Source organism: Microcaecilia unicolor, chromosome 2, assembly GCF_901765095.1.
Source record: "Microcaecilia unicolor chromosome 2, aMicUni1.1, whole genome shotgun sequence".
NCBI classification, from domain to species: domain Eukaryota; kingdom Metazoa; phylum Chordata; class Amphibia; order Gymnophiona; family Siphonopidae; genus Microcaecilia; species Microcaecilia unicolor.
The window spans coordinates 478,763,430-478,780,307 of NC_044032.1; the positions used below are offsets into that span (position 1 = coordinate 478,763,430).

General features: G+C 45.1%; 1 protein-coding gene across 4 annotated transcripts in view; it reads left to right on the plus strand.

The window, feature by feature from the left end:
- ST3GAL5 (ST3 beta-galactoside alpha-2,3-sialyltransferase 5) overlaps window positions 1–16,878 on the plus strand; it is a 337,169-nt gene that overhangs the window by 147,328 nt on the left and 172,963 nt on the right. The window contains exon 1 of one of the 4 annotated variants that reach the window (XM_030191065.1): window positions 12,981–13,067. The exons of the other annotated variants lie outside the window; for them this stretch is intronic. The gene's annotated coding sequence lies outside the window, so the exon portion shown is untranslated. Of the gene's footprint in view, window positions 1–12,980; window positions 13,068–16,878 lie in introns of those variants that run through there. 4 annotated transcript variants of the gene reach the window in all.

A 16,878-nucleotide genomic window follows, 5' to 3' on the forward strand; every position in this document is an offset into this window, starting at 1 on the left:
AAAACAGAAAAATGGCAAGCAGCATAAGGAAATATAATACAGAAGAAAGAATGACGTCAAAGTTATACTCACAGGATCCAAATAACAAGATAAACTCTGCCACGAGATCAGAAGATTGCAGGGCACCTCTCACGAGCTGGCCAGTATCGTAAGACCGATGCACCTGGGCTCAATCAACAGCTCCAAGGAATGGAGTCCCTTCGTGCAGGTCGCCAATTGTACAAAATCCAATAATTGTACCAAATCCAATTGCCCAAAACTCAGTTCATAGTATATAAAAAAAAAATAATGTAGAAACCAAAGGTACCAAGGAAATATTTTTATTCAACTGTCAATGCCATGACAGAGCAATGCAACATCAGGTTGCATAGGAAGCAAGTATACAAGAACAGTCTCATCAGTTACAAAGCTACAGTTATAATTGCTTGCTAATACATTTCACCTCTAGTTTATATACAGTTTTTTTCTTTTCATCACACACTGCTCTATTCTTTTCATGTGAATCATGATTCTCACAAAAGCCATCTGGCGTCTAGGTTTCTTTCACTCCTTTTTTTCCTTATCTGCAAAAGTTACAGCCACAAGTTTTAGTTCTCTTGCCAATCGTTGTTCTCTGTTGTTTTTTCTTTATGACTCATATGCACATGTTCATTCTGCAGGCCTCTGTACATTCTGTACAAGGTCAGATTATATTTCAACCGCTGCTTGTCCAGCAAGCAACCATTTTCTTTCTGTTTGACTCCATTTTGTATTGCCAATTATTTACGTAAGCGCAAACAGTTACTGACACCTATTTTGTAGGCTGTAAGGGCTCGTGTAATAATCCTCCTCTAATCATTTAGCACTTGGTAGTGTAGCTGTGCTAACTGATTAGCACAGACACGCCCCCTCCCAGACAAATTACGAAATATTCTTTAGCGTGTGGGTAGTGCACGCAGATTTCAAACTTACCGCAGGATGCTTGAGCGTGTCCCGCGGTAAGCTATTTGAAGCTGTGGTCATCGTGCACTAGCTCTTAACCACAGTTTAGTAAATGGACCCCATAGACTTCAGAGCGGTGAACAAAACACATAGAGAGGAGCAAAGGACATAACCCCCCTCTCCCAAATATTAGGACAGAAACAAAAAGGATGTATAAGCTCATTAAATAATAAAAACATAAGGATTGGGAATGCAACCATAGCAGTATAAGCGATCATCCGTTCCCAAACTCGGTGGAAAACCAAGTTTTTAAACCCTTCTTTAATCGGGGTTTTCCTTCCTGAGTTCATGCAGTAATGTTTTCCAGAGCTTACTAAAAGCATCTCTCTTCAGTTGCCATTGTATTTCCCCTCTTCTTTTTTCATTTGAGCTAGACATGTTCCTAGAACCGTAAATAGCTTCATGAGCTGGTAGCCTCAGAGGAAGCTTTTATAACAGCAGGAGATCACCATAATGAATCTGCTTTTGATGTTCAAACAGTGTGTCAGCATTAACAGTGATGGATTTATGTTTTTTTGTGTCTCCTATGCACTGTTGATGATGCCACCATCTCTTCTTTCCAAGGTCTGGACAGGGACCCCATGGTAACATTTTAGGGCCTGGCCTTTGTGTCACAGCTTGTGCTATGTAGTGAAAACAGAAGGCAGGTTGAAATTTTCAAGTATGTCCCTAGCTCCAACAAAACTGCCAGTGCTGTGAAACTTGTTCAACAGGATTTGTGGCTGAACTGCCACAACATTTCACAATCCTCAGAAATGACCTGCTTTCAGAATATTGCCATCCTAAGTATAGGTCTAGTAGACTTCTGCAGAAATGTAGTCCTGATTCCTCATATAAAACATATATATCACTGCACACCTCTTTGAGAAGACACACACCAAGGACCCTGTTTCTGTTTCCAGTGATGAAAGAAAGAAAAGTCAGGTGTCCACCTGGGAGGGAGCACTGTTAAGCTGGAGTATGCTAGCTAGATCTTGTGAGTTTTACAAGGGTGGTTTTTTTTGTTTGTTTTTTTTACAGATAATGTGATCATATAGCTCCATATTTAGGGGCCTGCTCAGTTGATCTTGGTTTTACCCCATTAATGTGTGCTGATTGAATTCACTAAGAAAAACTGAACTGCAACTCCCTGCATGCAATTGTGCAAAAAAATCAGGACTGGCTTCCTGGACAGAGTTTATGGTCATTCAATTTAGAGGTTATTTAAGCACACAACTATGGAACGCACTATCAAAAGCTGTCAAAACAATCTATGACCATCTAAACTTCAGGAAATCACTAAAAACCAACCTGTTCAAAAAGGCATACCTTACTGACCCAACATAAATGCCTATATTCTGCAACACAGCATAACCAACGATCGTACTGGACATTATATAAACTTCCCTCTCTTTGAACCCCTTTTTTTGCCTGACTCTAATGTACCCTATTCGACCACAACATCACCTGTATTCGTTTCTCTGCCAGACTGGCTAACGCCTTACGGCACTATGTAATCCACATTGAGCCTCTGCAGATAGGTGGGAAAATGTGGGATACAAATGTAACAAATACATAAATTATTGGAATGATCATGCTTTAGTAATGACAAGCAGTTCAGTATAACCTCTTGGTTTTCTTGGCTGTGCTTTGCCTACAGCAGCTTTTTGATTTGATGTATTTAGTACTTTGGATTATTTTCCACCTTTTCATTAGTAGCCCAAGGCAAGTTGTATTCAGATACAGTAGGTATTCCCCAGAGGGCTCTGTATGAGGCAACAGAGTGTTAAGTGACTTGCCTAAGGTCACAAGGAGACTTGGCAAGATTTGAACCCCCGACTTGCTGGGTGCTCAGCCTTCTGCTCCTAACTTGATTTTTAACTTGTTATTCTGCCTGTTATTAAAGGCATAAAATAAATCCTGGAGAGCAGTTGTGTGTGCTTAATTGAGGGCATGCATGCTCTGGTGGTATGCAAGCAGAGTCTGATAAAGTGAAGCCTATCTGAGACTAATGGAGGGTTGAGGAGCCCAGCAACAGCAGCAGCAGCAGACAGATGTGACTGGCAGTCATGAAGAGCCAATTCTGCTGCCTGCTCCTGCTGAGGTTGTTGAAGGAGAGATCAGCATGTGGTGCTGCAGAGGAGATTGTAGCTGCTGCATCTGTTAGGGCTGCCATGTGAATAAGCTGTCTTGGAGGAGGGAGAATTACTATGGAAGTAGCTACATCCCCCCATGGAGAGCTACGTTGCAAGAAAGCTGGCCCGCACAGACTACCGTATGGGTGCCTTTGAAGGTGGGTAGGAGGGGGGGGGGCCTTGATGATGGGAGAAGTGGGGGGGGGGGGGGAGACTGTCTGGAGGTGCCTTTCCTGAGGAGAAGGAGAGGGATCTTGATGGGTGAGGAGATTTCAAAATCCATGTGTGTCTGATGGGAGAGATGAAGAAGGAGAAGGCAAAGAGGGGGCACCTTAAAAGGAGAGAAGAACATAGTAACATAGAGGGGCATAATCGAACGTCGCCGGCCAAATAGATTGCCGGCGATCTATGTTAGCGGCGGCGCTACAGCTGGCCGGAACCGTATTATCGAAAAAGATGGCCAGCTATCTTTTTTTTTTTTTTCCGATAATATGGGTTAGCCCGACCAAATGCCTTGGAGTTCGCCAGGTTTGAGATGGCCGGGTTTGTTTTTCAGCGATAATGGAAAGTTATGTCGGCCATCTCAAACCCCGGCCAAATTCAAGGCATTTGGCCGTGGGAGGAGCCAGCATTTTTAGTGCACTGGCCCCCCTGACATGCCAGGACACCAACCAGCCACCCTAGGGGTCACTGCGGTGGACTTCAGAAAAGCTCCCACGTGCATAGCTCCCTTACTTTGGGAGCTGAGCCCCCCAACCCCCCCCCCCCAAACCCACTACCCACAAATGTACTGCACCCACTAAAATTGCTCTAGGGACCTGCATACAGCCTCTAGGACTTATTGCTGCTGTATAACTTTGGCACACCAGTTCACACCTGAAGACTAATCTCTCTGAAAAAGTCCTTTCTTGAAATAAGCACGTTTACTCACAGTTAACTGCAGATCAGAGGTTGTGCCCCACTGGCAAAGAGTCCCCTGGTACTAAGATTAGCAGTAGGTCAGAGCTGGCCCAATGGTGTACAATGCCCTCTTTCAGCATCATTCAAGGTAAGAACTACGTTCTCTAACGTGGGTAACACAGGAAAGGGAACTAAAACTGGCTTACAAAAATGGCCACTACCGCATGGACTACAACAGGAAACAAAACAGGGCACACTCTGACCCAGTTAGCAGGGGGGAAAAGCACCATGGGAGTAGAGCTCAGTACCCTACACCCACCACAATGCAATGCTAATGTGACTCTGCAGGTCACCTAACAGAAAAGGTGTCACACTCACCTGAGAGCCACATCGCAACCAGGGAAAGGCTGTCGGAGGATACAACACATTCTGCTGTCATGGAGGTGGGTACGGCATTTGAGGCTGGCATACAGGCTAGCAAAAAAGGTTTTTAGTTTTATTTTTTTAGTATGGAAGGGGGTTGGTGACCACTGGGGGAGTATGGGGAGGTCATCCCCCATTCCCTCCAGTGGTCATCTGGTGAGTTGGGGCACCTTTTTGAGGCTTGGTCGTGAAAATAAAAGGAGCAAGTAAAGCCGGCGAAATACTGCTTAATGCCGCTTTTTGTTTTTTCATTATCGGCAAAAGCCAGCCATCTGGTAGCCACGCCCATGCCCGCCCATGTCCCGCCTTTGCTAATCTACCGACACACCCCCTTGAACTTTCACCGGCAAAGCGACGGGAAAGCGGAGATGCTGTCTAAAATGCCGCTTTTGATTATACCGATTTCGCCGCTTTTAAGAAATCGCCGGCCATCTCCCGATTTGTGCTGGAAGATAGCCGGCGATCACTTTCGATTATAAGCTGGATAGTAACTGTACTGGCTGCGTTTATGCTATTCACTTTGTACCAAAATAAAGAAAAATATCATAGAATAAGTTTAAAGGAATCAGAGAGTTAGAAGTGGTTTTTATTCTTACCAGCACAGCTTCAGATATCAGTTTGAAAGTCTTGGGAAAATATCACATGTACAGAATCTCAGTTAGAAAAATATCATCACATGTACAGAATCTAATATCAATAGCTTAGGTAATAATAATAAGCAATCAGATTAATTTGATAAAGAACAGTTGTAAGGAGGACAAAGAAAATGAGAGAGATAGATCAGCACATGTTATCCAAGACCATGGAGAGATCAGCACATGTTATCTGGAAGTATAGAGAGAGAGAGAGAGAAACAGAGAGATCACAGGTGTTTCCTAAGACCAGGCTTTCTTAGAGAGAGAGAGAGAGATAGGTCACATGTTATCTGAAAACATGTAGAGATCAGCACAAGTTATCTGGAAGTATGGAGAGAGAGAGAGAGAGAGAAATAGCAGGAAATATATCAGGGGTTCAAGCAGGAAATATATCAGTGGTTCTGAAGTGAGAAAATATAAAGAAAGTAGAGGATAGTTCTGTTATAAAGAAATAGTTCTTACCAGAAGCAATGCAGAAATAAAGAAGGGAAAATATATTTCCTGGAGAATAGCCAATTAGCAAGGATGCCCTGAATCAGGACAGAGAAAAGTCTCCTGCAAAATATGGCTAATTCTGAAGATTTCTTTGTGTGCAGGTATTCTTATAGAAAAAGTGATGTCGTCACCTCTCCCCCCCTCCTACACCAATGGAAGGTAGCATAGGTGTCCTGCCAACACCCTATTGGTACATTTGACCTTACCATCTTGTAACTGAAGAAAATATGTGTATTCCAGATACTGGGCTGCCATAGTAATGAAAGCCAGGGATGTCTGCATTCCTGTCTATGGCTACCAGCAGTGACTAGCAGCCAGGTACAGAAAAGACAGAGGGGGGATGGGAGGCAGTACAGCATAGGTAAAGTAGAACATCTTTTTACATAACATAGTAGATTACGGCAGAAAAAGACCTTCACGGTCCATTCAGTCTGCCCAACAAGGTAGACTCATATGTGCTACTTTTTGTGTATACCCTACCTTGATTTGTACCTGTCCTTTTCAGGGCACAGACCGTATAAGTCTGCCCAGCACTATCCCCGCCTCCCAACCACCAGCCCCGCCTCCCACCACCGACTGTGGCACAGACCGTATAAGTCTGCCCAGCATTTTCCCCGTCTCCCAACCACCAGCCCCGGCACAGACCGTATAACTCTTCCCAGCACTATCCCCGCCTCCCAACCACCCAATCTCGGCTAAGCTCCTGAGGATCCATTCCTTCTGAACAGGATTACTTTGTTTATCCCACGCATGTTTGAATTCCGTCGTTTTCATTTCCACCACTTCCCGCGGGAGGGCATTCCAAGCATCCACCACTTTCTCCGTGAAGAAATACTTCCTGACATGTTTCTTGAGTCTGCCCCCCTTCAATCCCATTTCATGTCCTCTCGTTCTACCGCCTTCCCCTCTCCGAAAAAGGTTCATTTGCTGATTAATACCTTTCAAATATTTGAACGTCTGTATCATATCACCCCTGTTTCTCCTTTCCTCCAGGGTATACATGTTCAGGTCAACCAGTGGCGTAGCTACGTGGGGCCTGAGGGGGCCGGGGGCCCCCGCAGATTCACCCCCGGGCCCCCCTCCCGGCAAACCCGCCCCCGCCTCCGCCTACCTTTACTTTTGCTGGCGGGGGATCCCACTCCCCGCTAGCCCATGTCTTCTCAGTCCTTCCTGCTCTTCAATTTGTTTGCTGACGTCCTGCACGTTGTACGTGCAGGACGTCAGACTCCGAGAACAGTTCTGTTCTCTGAGTCTGACGTCCTGCACGTACAACGTGCAGGACGTCAGCAAACAAATTGAAGAGCAGGAAGCGACTGACAAGAAGACGTCGGCTGGCGGGGAGTGGGATTCCCCGCCAGCAAAAATAAAGGTAGGCTGCAGTGGCGGCGGGTTTGTGGCGGGAGGGGGGGTGGCAATGTCAGCGGGGGGGGGGGGGGGGGCGGCGCCGGGGGAGGGCTAAAATGTGCCCCCTCCCCCACGGAAGGCTGGCTACGCCCCTGAGGTCAACAAGTCTCTCCTCATACTTCTTGTAACGCAAATTCTGATAGGGAAGGGGAGATTTCAAGGATGCTTGATGAGGTAAAGGGGGACCTGATTGGGATAGGGGAGGGAGAATTTTGATGGGTAATGGGGTGAGATTGGAGATGGCTGATGGGTAAGGGGAGGGGGAAAGAAAGAGAGAGAGCTTGATTGGGAAGAGGTGGTTTTCCTGATAGGAAAGGAGCACTTGATGAAGGAGACAAGAGATGCTTGATGGCAGGAAGTAGGGGAGAAAGGCCTTAAGTGGCAGCAGTAAATCAAGGCCTCAGGGAGGTGGAGATACCCTGTAGTGAAAGGAGGGGGCCACACAAGGGGGAGGAGTGTCAAGAGATAACAGACTGAGGGGGCAAAACATTCTGACACACACACTCACACACTCACTCACCTTATCAACATTCTGTGACAAGACACACCTACTCACTTTGTTTCATTTACAGGTTTGGCTGTATACACAGACCTGCATTGCAGACTTGTAGACACCCCGTATCAACAGCCCCCAACCTGCAACATTATCCTTCACGCATGCATTCTATCCACTTCCACTCAGTCATGGACAAGTGCACACGGTGCCCTATGGTAACCCCCCCCCCCCCCAAACTCATACTGAACCCAGTTGCTTGCCTACTGAACAATCACTTAGGGACTTATTCTATAAAGGTTACGCTCCTAAATTTACGTAATTTATGCTCCTAAATGTATGCGAAGTCTATAATAGGCCCTAAATTAGGAATATAAATTTAGGAGCATAGATTACGCTCATAATTTAGGAGCTTAACCTTTATAGAATAATGCTCTTAGGGCCCCTTTTACCAAGCTGTGGCTAAAGGGGGCCTGTGCTGGCATCAGCGCATGATTTAGACGCACGCCTAAGTCCCCTTTTACAGCAGCAGGTAAAAGTAGGCCTGTCTTTTTTTTTTTTTTTCAGGAAATGGCTGTGTGGCAAGTGAAATACTTGCTGTGCGGCCATTTCAGGGGGTAGCCCTTACTGCCACCCATTGAGGAGGCGGTAAGGGCTCCCGCACTAACCTGATGGTAACTGGGTACATGCCGGATGGCGCGCTGGGGGTGGGAACTACCGCTGGGCTGCTGCTATCCTGACTGTACTTCCATTTTAGCGAGCGATAAGCCCATGTTGGGTTTACTGCCACTTTGTTAAAGGGCCCCTTAGTGCACTCAAACACATTGGAGTCGGTCATGTAGTCCTTTATTGCCCATTTAGTCACAAAGTCATGAATTCACCACACCCTTTTGCCCTGCTAGCACACTGCATACATCTTGTCCACTGCCAAAATGTTGTGTGTGTGTTTGGATCTTTGGAGAAACATGCCTTTGTGTCATACTATGATAAAACAAACTACTAAATAGTTCTCACACACAATATTTTTTTGTGGACCATCAGATAGTAGGTAGTAAGAAATCAAAATCAGCACAAGGCTTTTGCAGTCACCATTTTTTTTCCTCATCGGTCCTTTTTGTCTTATATCTTCCAGTATTTTTTTATCTTGTATCTTTCAGTTATTCTCATTTAAATGACTTCTTCCAATCAGAAGTCTGACAAATAACTTGGAGCCACTTTTACGAAGCTGCGGCAAAAGGGGGCCTGCGCTAGCGTGGACGCGTGTTTTTGATGCGCACTGAGGGCCCCCTTTTACCACAGCGGGTAAAAAGTAGGTCTTTCTTTTTTTTTCAGGAAATGGCTGTGCGGCCATTTCGGGGGGGGGGGGTTGGGGGCCCTTACCGCAGGTGGCGGTAAGGTCTCCTGTGCTAACCTGGCAGTAACTGGGCAGCACACTGCACTGCCTGATTATCGCTGAGTACACACTGGATATGACGTGCGCTTGGGGTGGGAACTGCTGCTGGGGTAGCCCGGCGGTACTTCCTTTTTAGTGCGCGATAAGCCTGCATTGGGCTTATCACCGCTTTGTAAAAGGGGCTCTTAAGAAAGTATTTATCTCTGAGTGCCAGGCAATATATTTCATTCAGCCATGGCTGAATGAAATTTTGCTTGACACTTAGGGGTGTCTTTTACTAAGGTGCATTAGTGTTTTTAGCTCACGCTAAAAATCATCTATGGGCATGTCAGTATTTAGCGCCAGCTGATTTTTAGCGTTGGCTAAATTCGCTAGTGCACCTTAGTAAAAGACTCCTTTACAGGTAAGTACTTTTGTAAGTTTTGTCATATTTCTGATTGGAAGAAGTAATTTAAATAAGAATAATTGAAAGAGACAAGATAAAAATACTGGAAGATAAAAAGAAACGATGAGGAAATAGGCATGACTACAAAAGCTTTGTGCTGATTTTGGTTACCTACTATCTGATAGGTCTCACACACAATATTTTTTAAAGTGTGTATAGTACCACATAATTAATTCAGTACTTTTAGTATGACTGTGTACTTTTCCTGCTTGTTACAATCTGTGAATACACGTTTTTATATTTGTTGCAAAGGTACCTGAATCTACTTGTAAGCAAATTATATAGCATTATTTAATTTATTATTTGTTTGTGTGAAAATACTTTTATATAATTTTGAAGTTTGGTGTATAATTTTGTGGGACATAAAGCAAGTTGCAATTAACCCGCCCCCATTAAAAAAAAATAATTCCCTCATTTTGCCTACTTGAACTAGAGAGTATGGGGTTAGCAAAAAAGCAAATTAGTATTGAATGCAAACCTAGCTCAATACTAAATATGCTTGGTCTTTGTATAGCATCATTGTGCACACACCACCTGTAACCAGAAGGGTGAAGCTGTGGTTATCCTCAAGTGCTGCGGGCAGTCTGCTTCTCAAGGTATACAGAATATTCAAATCCCACAGATAAAAGATCTGTAGGATATCCTCAAAAGCAGGCAGATTCAGCAGCTCTTGAGTTTTGCATATGTCATTCCCATGACTACAGTGTTCCTTTCTCTGAAGTGTTTTTATAGTCTGAGCACAAGATGTTGCCTGCTGCAGGACTCTCAGAGACTGATGGGCAGGGGAATGAAATTCCAAACAAATTCAGAACAGGAAGTGGAATCATTTGTTGGAGCATGTCAGAAAAGGAGTAGTGATCTTGAATCAGCCCTTGCTGTGGCTCCATTACTTGTGATAGCCATCACTCTTGCAGTATTGTTTCATGTTCCCTTGTCTGTTCCTTCAGTGGAGAATTCTCCCTTCTGACACTGACAAGGTATTTGACTGCTTGCAGCGGATATCTCCTTTTCTTTCTGTCTAGAGAGTACATTTGTAGCTACCTCCTTTCTGTCTATGCATGACTTATTTATTATGTATGTGATTGACACTGAAGGCTTTAATAGCTGCTTTGAAAAAGAGCATGAAATGCCTTCTTTTTTTTTCACATAGTCAGCATACTGGTAGTTTGATCAATGTGTTTGGCAGAGTACATGCCTGTATACCCAGATGCCCATAAAGACTGAGATGAGAAATGGGTCACCCTCTCTCACCTGTGCTGCCTCTACGAGACAGTTTTATTCCATTTGATCTTTGCAAACAGACTCACCCAGTCCTCCTCCTCCTCAAAACCAGTGTATTTCTGTAACAGTTTCTATTTGTGTTGGTTCAGGGCTATTATTTATTTATTTATTTATTTATTATTTAGATTTTGCTCACATCTTTTTCAGTAGTAGCTCTAGGTGAGTTACATTCAGGTATTCTGGATATTTCTCTGTCCCAGGAGGGCGCACAATCTAGGTTTGTACCTGAGGCCATGGAGAGTTAAGTGACTTGCCCAAGATCACAAGGAGCGGCAGTGGGATTTGAACCGGCCACCTTGGGATTTCAAGACCGGTGCTCTAACCATTAGGCCAGTCCTCCACCCAAATTCTAGTGTTTACAAGTATAGAGAGCTAGTCAAGTGTAGGAGCTGCTCCTTGTGTACATTACAGGTTTGTTTGGTGCATCTTAACTGGCCTTAACGCCTATATCTAGGTACACCCAGGCAAAGCTATAGTTTTGCTAGCCATGGCCCTGCTTAATGTACTATGTGAGCTTGAGACCAAATCCCCCCCCCCCCCCCCCCCAAAAAAAAAAAAATATAGGGTGGCATGTGTGTACCACCATTCTGCTCAATGTGAAATCTACTTTGTGTGCTTCTTTTGGGAAGCTAATACAACTATGGCATTTTCGTAAAACACCCTTAGCTGCTGGCACAACAGTATAGTAACAATAGATGCAAAAAGAAAATTCAAGGGTCAGTACTTTATGTTGAACACTGCCTGCTTCAACACCAACAGAAATGCTGGGAAAGATAATAAATGGGGCACTAGGGACTGGGAAATTCAGATAATTTATTTGAGCTATTTTGACAGTGTCACATGCTACAAATGAGACACTTCTGGTGTATGACTCCTACTTTTAAATTTTACAGAAGAATTTCTATACTGGGTCAGACCAAAGGTCCATCTAACCCAAAATCCTGTTCATAACAGTGGCTAGTCAGTCCAGGTCACAAGTACATGGCAGGATTCCAAAAAGTAGGGAATAAATAGTGGCTTTCCCCAGGTCTATCTTAACGGAAAGTTATTGTACTTTAGCAAGCAGGTGACGTGGTTGTAAACACCGCTTGGTTACTTTAGCTCCTGACACAGCCCTTGCATGGGCGAAAGACTGCCAGTGTCGGGCTTTTTTTTTATATAGACCTCACATGAATAAAGTATTTTTCAAAGGACCTTTTCCTTTGTGACCTGCTCCTTTCATACCGCTATCATTGCTGAATATACATGTTTTGAAATATCATCTGATATTTCCAACTTATCCATTGACCACACTGTGGAATATTTTCTACGTGTTTTTTAAAACTTTTTTTCTAATTTCCTCATCTAATATATAGGCAATCCCCTGATAACCAAACTGCTTGTGTTTTCAGTAGATCAGGCAGGCATCTGCTATTCATGCTGGAATATCTAAACTGGCAGGATATAAGCCTTTACAGTCCAGTTTGGCAATTTATTTCTAAGCTTCTGGAGAATCGGAATTTGTTAATTTAGGTTTATATCAGGTTAACAAAGCAATTATGGGCTTCCTTATTTAATAATTCATGGGATGTTTCACCCACTATTAAATGGGATGCTTTTGAAATAAATCTTAAGGGAGTAATTACAAACTTTGGTGCTGGAGTGAATAGACTGAAAGTAGGAACTGCTGAATTCTGAAATATCACACATACAGAGCCAGCGTATCAGTAGGGAAGATATGTTTATTCTTGCAATTCCAGAACCTGCTGCCACAGCTTTTTTTTTAATTTTTTTTTGTTTATTTTAAATTTCCAGATGAGTCTTTTTATTACCGCTGATGAGCACACGTAAATGCTTGAGTTATTCTCAGCAGATGCCAGTAATGGGCAAAAAAAATTGCAGATTTTAGATCAAGTAGAAATTGGAATTGAGACGTCCAAGTTGGGATATGCCAAATTCCTGCAGCATTTTAGAAAAGGATCTGCTATTGGCAACATGCAGTGGGATCAACCATTTTACAACTATCATCATGTAAAACATCAATGGAGGCAGTGCAGGTCTAAATTTTAGTACAGAGCCCACAATCATTTGGCTTTATTTATTTATTTTATTTTGTTTTGTTTATTTATTTATGGCATTTGTACCCCACATTATCCCAAACAAGTTCAGGTTCAAAGTGGCTTACATCAAACTTTTAAAGCAAATTACAATGTTTATGAACTGGTTTCTAAGTTACTGTTAGTAAAACAAGTTGAAATGTTTGCAGCTGAGACCTATTGCTTATGTACACTGTGTCGGGGTTTATAGAACACTGCCTCTCACCCTTAAGAAACACACCCTCTCTAACTAACAACCAAGAACACTGATCCCAGCCCGGGAGGACATGAGCCGAGAGAGGCGGTGTCAATACCTGGGAGTTTAAAAGACAGGGCTGGACTGAGGTTAAGGAGACCCAGGGAAGGAAGAACTGAAGCCCCAGCATACGCCTTTACTGAACACTTCTAGCTGCTCTGATCTGGCTGAGGTAAGCCAATCTTTTATTTGAAGAATTGTGATCCTTGTTCCGAGGTCTGACTGGGGCTTGGCTGTCACAGGCCATAGACTGTATTTTAAAGGGGTGGAAAACACTAGATGCTAAGGGGTGAACTTCCTTATTTCCTCCTGTATAGTGCTGCCCAAAACAAGCACTTTTGCAAACCACTAGACTAGGGGTGTAGCCAGCCGTCCATTTTTTGGGGGGTGGGGGGGGGGGGGAGAGGGGCCATACAGAGAAATCTGCTGCTCGCTTCCCCTCCCCCTCCCCCAAGTGGGTCTGGCGTCTGTCTCTGACCTCTCCTACCACCATGCATGCAGGGCCGGTCTTAGGCAGAGGCGACCAAGGCGACCGCATAGGGCCCCGCACCTAAGGGGGCCCCGCATGGCGTGCCTAAGGGGGCCCCGCACAGCGCCTCAACTCTGCCTCGCTCGTGCCTCCGCTCCGACCTCCGCCGCTGCTCGCCTTAGTCGCCTGAGATGATCCCCATTCCTGCGGCTCAGCCACTCCGCTCCCGCCACCACCGGCGCGGCATCCACCCCCGGCTTGGGCCCGCTACTAATTGTAGTGGACTTGAACTGAATAATTTCTGGGGAGGGGAGGTTTCATGATAGTATTGTGCTTATTATTTCAATCAGTTTTTTTTGTACAAGTTTAGCTTCATTTGCCTTTATTTGAAATTTCGTAAATAAAAAAATGTTCTAAAAATGGAATAATCTTATCAATGGGGTGGAGCTAGGGTGGGGGCGGGGCTAGGATGGGGCCCCACCAAATTGGTCTGCATAGGGCCCCGCACTTGCTAAGACCGGCCCTGCATGCATGCCCTCTTTGCACTGCACCTCCCCCCGCCTCTGCCACTGCATCAAAAATCATACAGAGAAATCTGTTACTCGTTTCCCCTCCCCCATGTGGGTCTGGCATCTATCTCTGACATCCCTCACCCCTCCTCCAGATTCCCGGCGGGCAACCAGCACAGGCAGTGAAACACTTCTGTGGCCAGTCCCGCCCTGGCCTTTCCTCTGTCTTCTCTGCTCACAGGAAGTTACATCACAGGAAGCGGGACACGACAGAGGAAAGGCCCTGGCAGGACCTGCCACAGAGGTCTGTTTCATTGCCTATGCCAGGTGCCCGCCGGGACTCTGGAGGACTGGGCAATGGGGGGGGGGGGGGGGAGACGCAGAGAGATGCCAGATCCACGTACAGAGGAGGAAAGAAGGGAGAGTGATATTGGACAGGATTGAGAAAGGGAGAACAGATAGCAAAGGGCAACAGGTGGCCTGTGCAACAGTTGCTGCAATTTTGGAGGGGTCCTGGGCTGGGCCCCCATGTTGCTACGCCACTGCCCTAGACATCCCTGGGAGTAGCTGTAAATCCTGACAATTATCTTTGAAGTTATAGAACTACATTCCCCTACTGAAACCTGACTGGGTGTGCTGCAAGGACTGGGTTGAGAAGCACTGGTGTAGGTGGAAGGGACTGGCCCAGGGCTGGATTAACACTAGGCAAGCATGGTGGGCTCCTTAACATGGACCCCTGTTTACTACTTTTCTCACCTCTAAACCAAGTTGTATTCACTTTCCCTGCCCCCCTTCCATCTTTGTTCATGGGATTCCCCCCTCCCTCCCACATATTTTACCTTTCCAGAAGAAGCAGGGGAAAGGGTGGACAGTTTGCATATAGTTTATTTACCTTAGTGCAGTGGTTCCCAAACTTGGTTCTGACCTGGAGGCACCTCAGCCAGTCAGGTTTTCAGGATATCCACAATGAATATTCATGAGAGAGATTTGCATACCAATGAGGCAGTGCATGCAAATCTCTCATGAATATTCATTGTGGATATCCTGAAAATCTGACTGACTTGGGGTGTCTCCAGGACCAGGTTTGGGAACCACTGCCTTGGTGGCTTTTGAAAATATTTCCTGGTGGGGTAAAAAAAATTTAAATTGGCTGAATTGGTGCAAGCTTCAGGGGTACTTGTTTACTAGGGGATTTTTACCACTGAAATGGAAGTCCCCTTGGAATTTAACTTTGATTATTCTCCCAGGTAGAATTGCATGCAAAGAATATGCCTGCTTTTTCTGCACACAATTTTTCCATCCAAAAATATGTGTAGTACTAGTTATCCGGATGTGTACCTGAGTTCTACACTAGCCCTGCTGTGCTCCCTAGACCCTCTTCTCATCCCCATGCTGCTTCTACACTCAGGGCTTGATTATATATTTGGTGCCGGAAAAAAATCATTCCGGATGGAAAATGCGCCTACTTGTATTCTATAAACCACACCGTTATTAGAATACAGGTAGTGCCATCCACATGACTAAAATTTAGGTGCAGCCATTTACACAGTGAAAAGCTGGTGTAAGTGCCCACGCCTAACTTTAGACGCGGAACAGGTTATTCTGTGACATTGTGTGTAAATGTTAGCAGTGCCATGACCCGCCCATGCTCCTCCCATGGCCACGCCCAGTTTTGAGATCCATGCAGTAGAATTTACGTAGACTATTTTATAGAATAAGTGTAACGAGTAGTGCATGTAAATTCTAATTAGTGCCAATTAGTGCTGGTAATTGCTTAAGATCCAATTATTGCCACTGATTGGCTTGATAACCAATTGAGTTGCACGCACAAATCAGAATACGGCCAGCTTTGTGCACGCAACTCTATTTGCACTATATAGAATTTGCAGTGGCGTTCCGAGGGGCGCTGACACCCGCCCCGCCCCCCCCCCCCCCCCCCCCCCCCCGGGTGCATGCCGGTCAGTGTTGTTGGTTTCCATGCTCCCTCTGCCCCGGAACAGGTTACTTCCTGTTCCGGGACAGAGGGAGCCTGGAAACCAACGACGCTGACCGGCGCACGGTGCACCCGGGGCGGACCGCCCCCACCGCCCCCCCCCTTGGTACGCCACTGAGAATTTGCAGGTTAGTGGGTAAAAATGTGCACATCCTACTTTTATCCATTTGCAGGTTGAGTAATAAAGCACCAAAATCAGTGCTTTAAAGGTTACTCATGAAAAGGTCTTTCATTATTTCTCTCTCTCTGTAAGATTGAGCATATTTAATTCATTTCTGTTTTGATCCCTGTTTATTCTGGAGATAAAGTAAATTGAACCATCCAATTACATAGTAAGGAATTCAGGAAGCCATTAAATCATGATAAAGTTATTCTCCTACTTGGTTTGCAGCTGCTTGTGCTGTGAAAGCTTGCATGCATCAGTAATACTAGGAGTTCTGTTATTGGTAGGCTAACTATTTATAGTCTTCAAAGGTAGACGAGTTTCAGCTGTGGTGCCAGATTCAGACAAACCACCCATTTTGGCAGCAGCAATGTGGGACAGTGTTGGTGGTGAAGGATCATATTTGGTGTTAGTGGCAACAACACTGGCATTATCTGTTGTCACAAACCTGGAGTGTAACGTGCGGAGCCATATGTATGTGCCCACGACGTTCCTGACCTGGACGCTGTGCATCTAGATTCCTTCCCTCCTGGGTGCCTACATTCCAGCGTGCCTACAGTCTGGGCGCGTCAATCAGGCGTGCTTATAATCTGGGCGCTTACCTGCGGGCGTGCGCTCCTCTGACGTCAGACGCCTTCAGCTTTAAAATGAGGACTCTGTCTCTGCTTCTCTGCCTCGGCTACAACCTTGTTAGATTGTGCTGGTGTGTTTCTTTTTGCTAACCTGTCCTGACTTGACCTCTGCCTGAACCTGACTTTGCCTCCTGGATTGCCACTTGTCCTGACCTCTGCTTGAACCTTAATTGAAACTTAATGCAGAAAAAACACAATGTCTCATACTTACTTCACA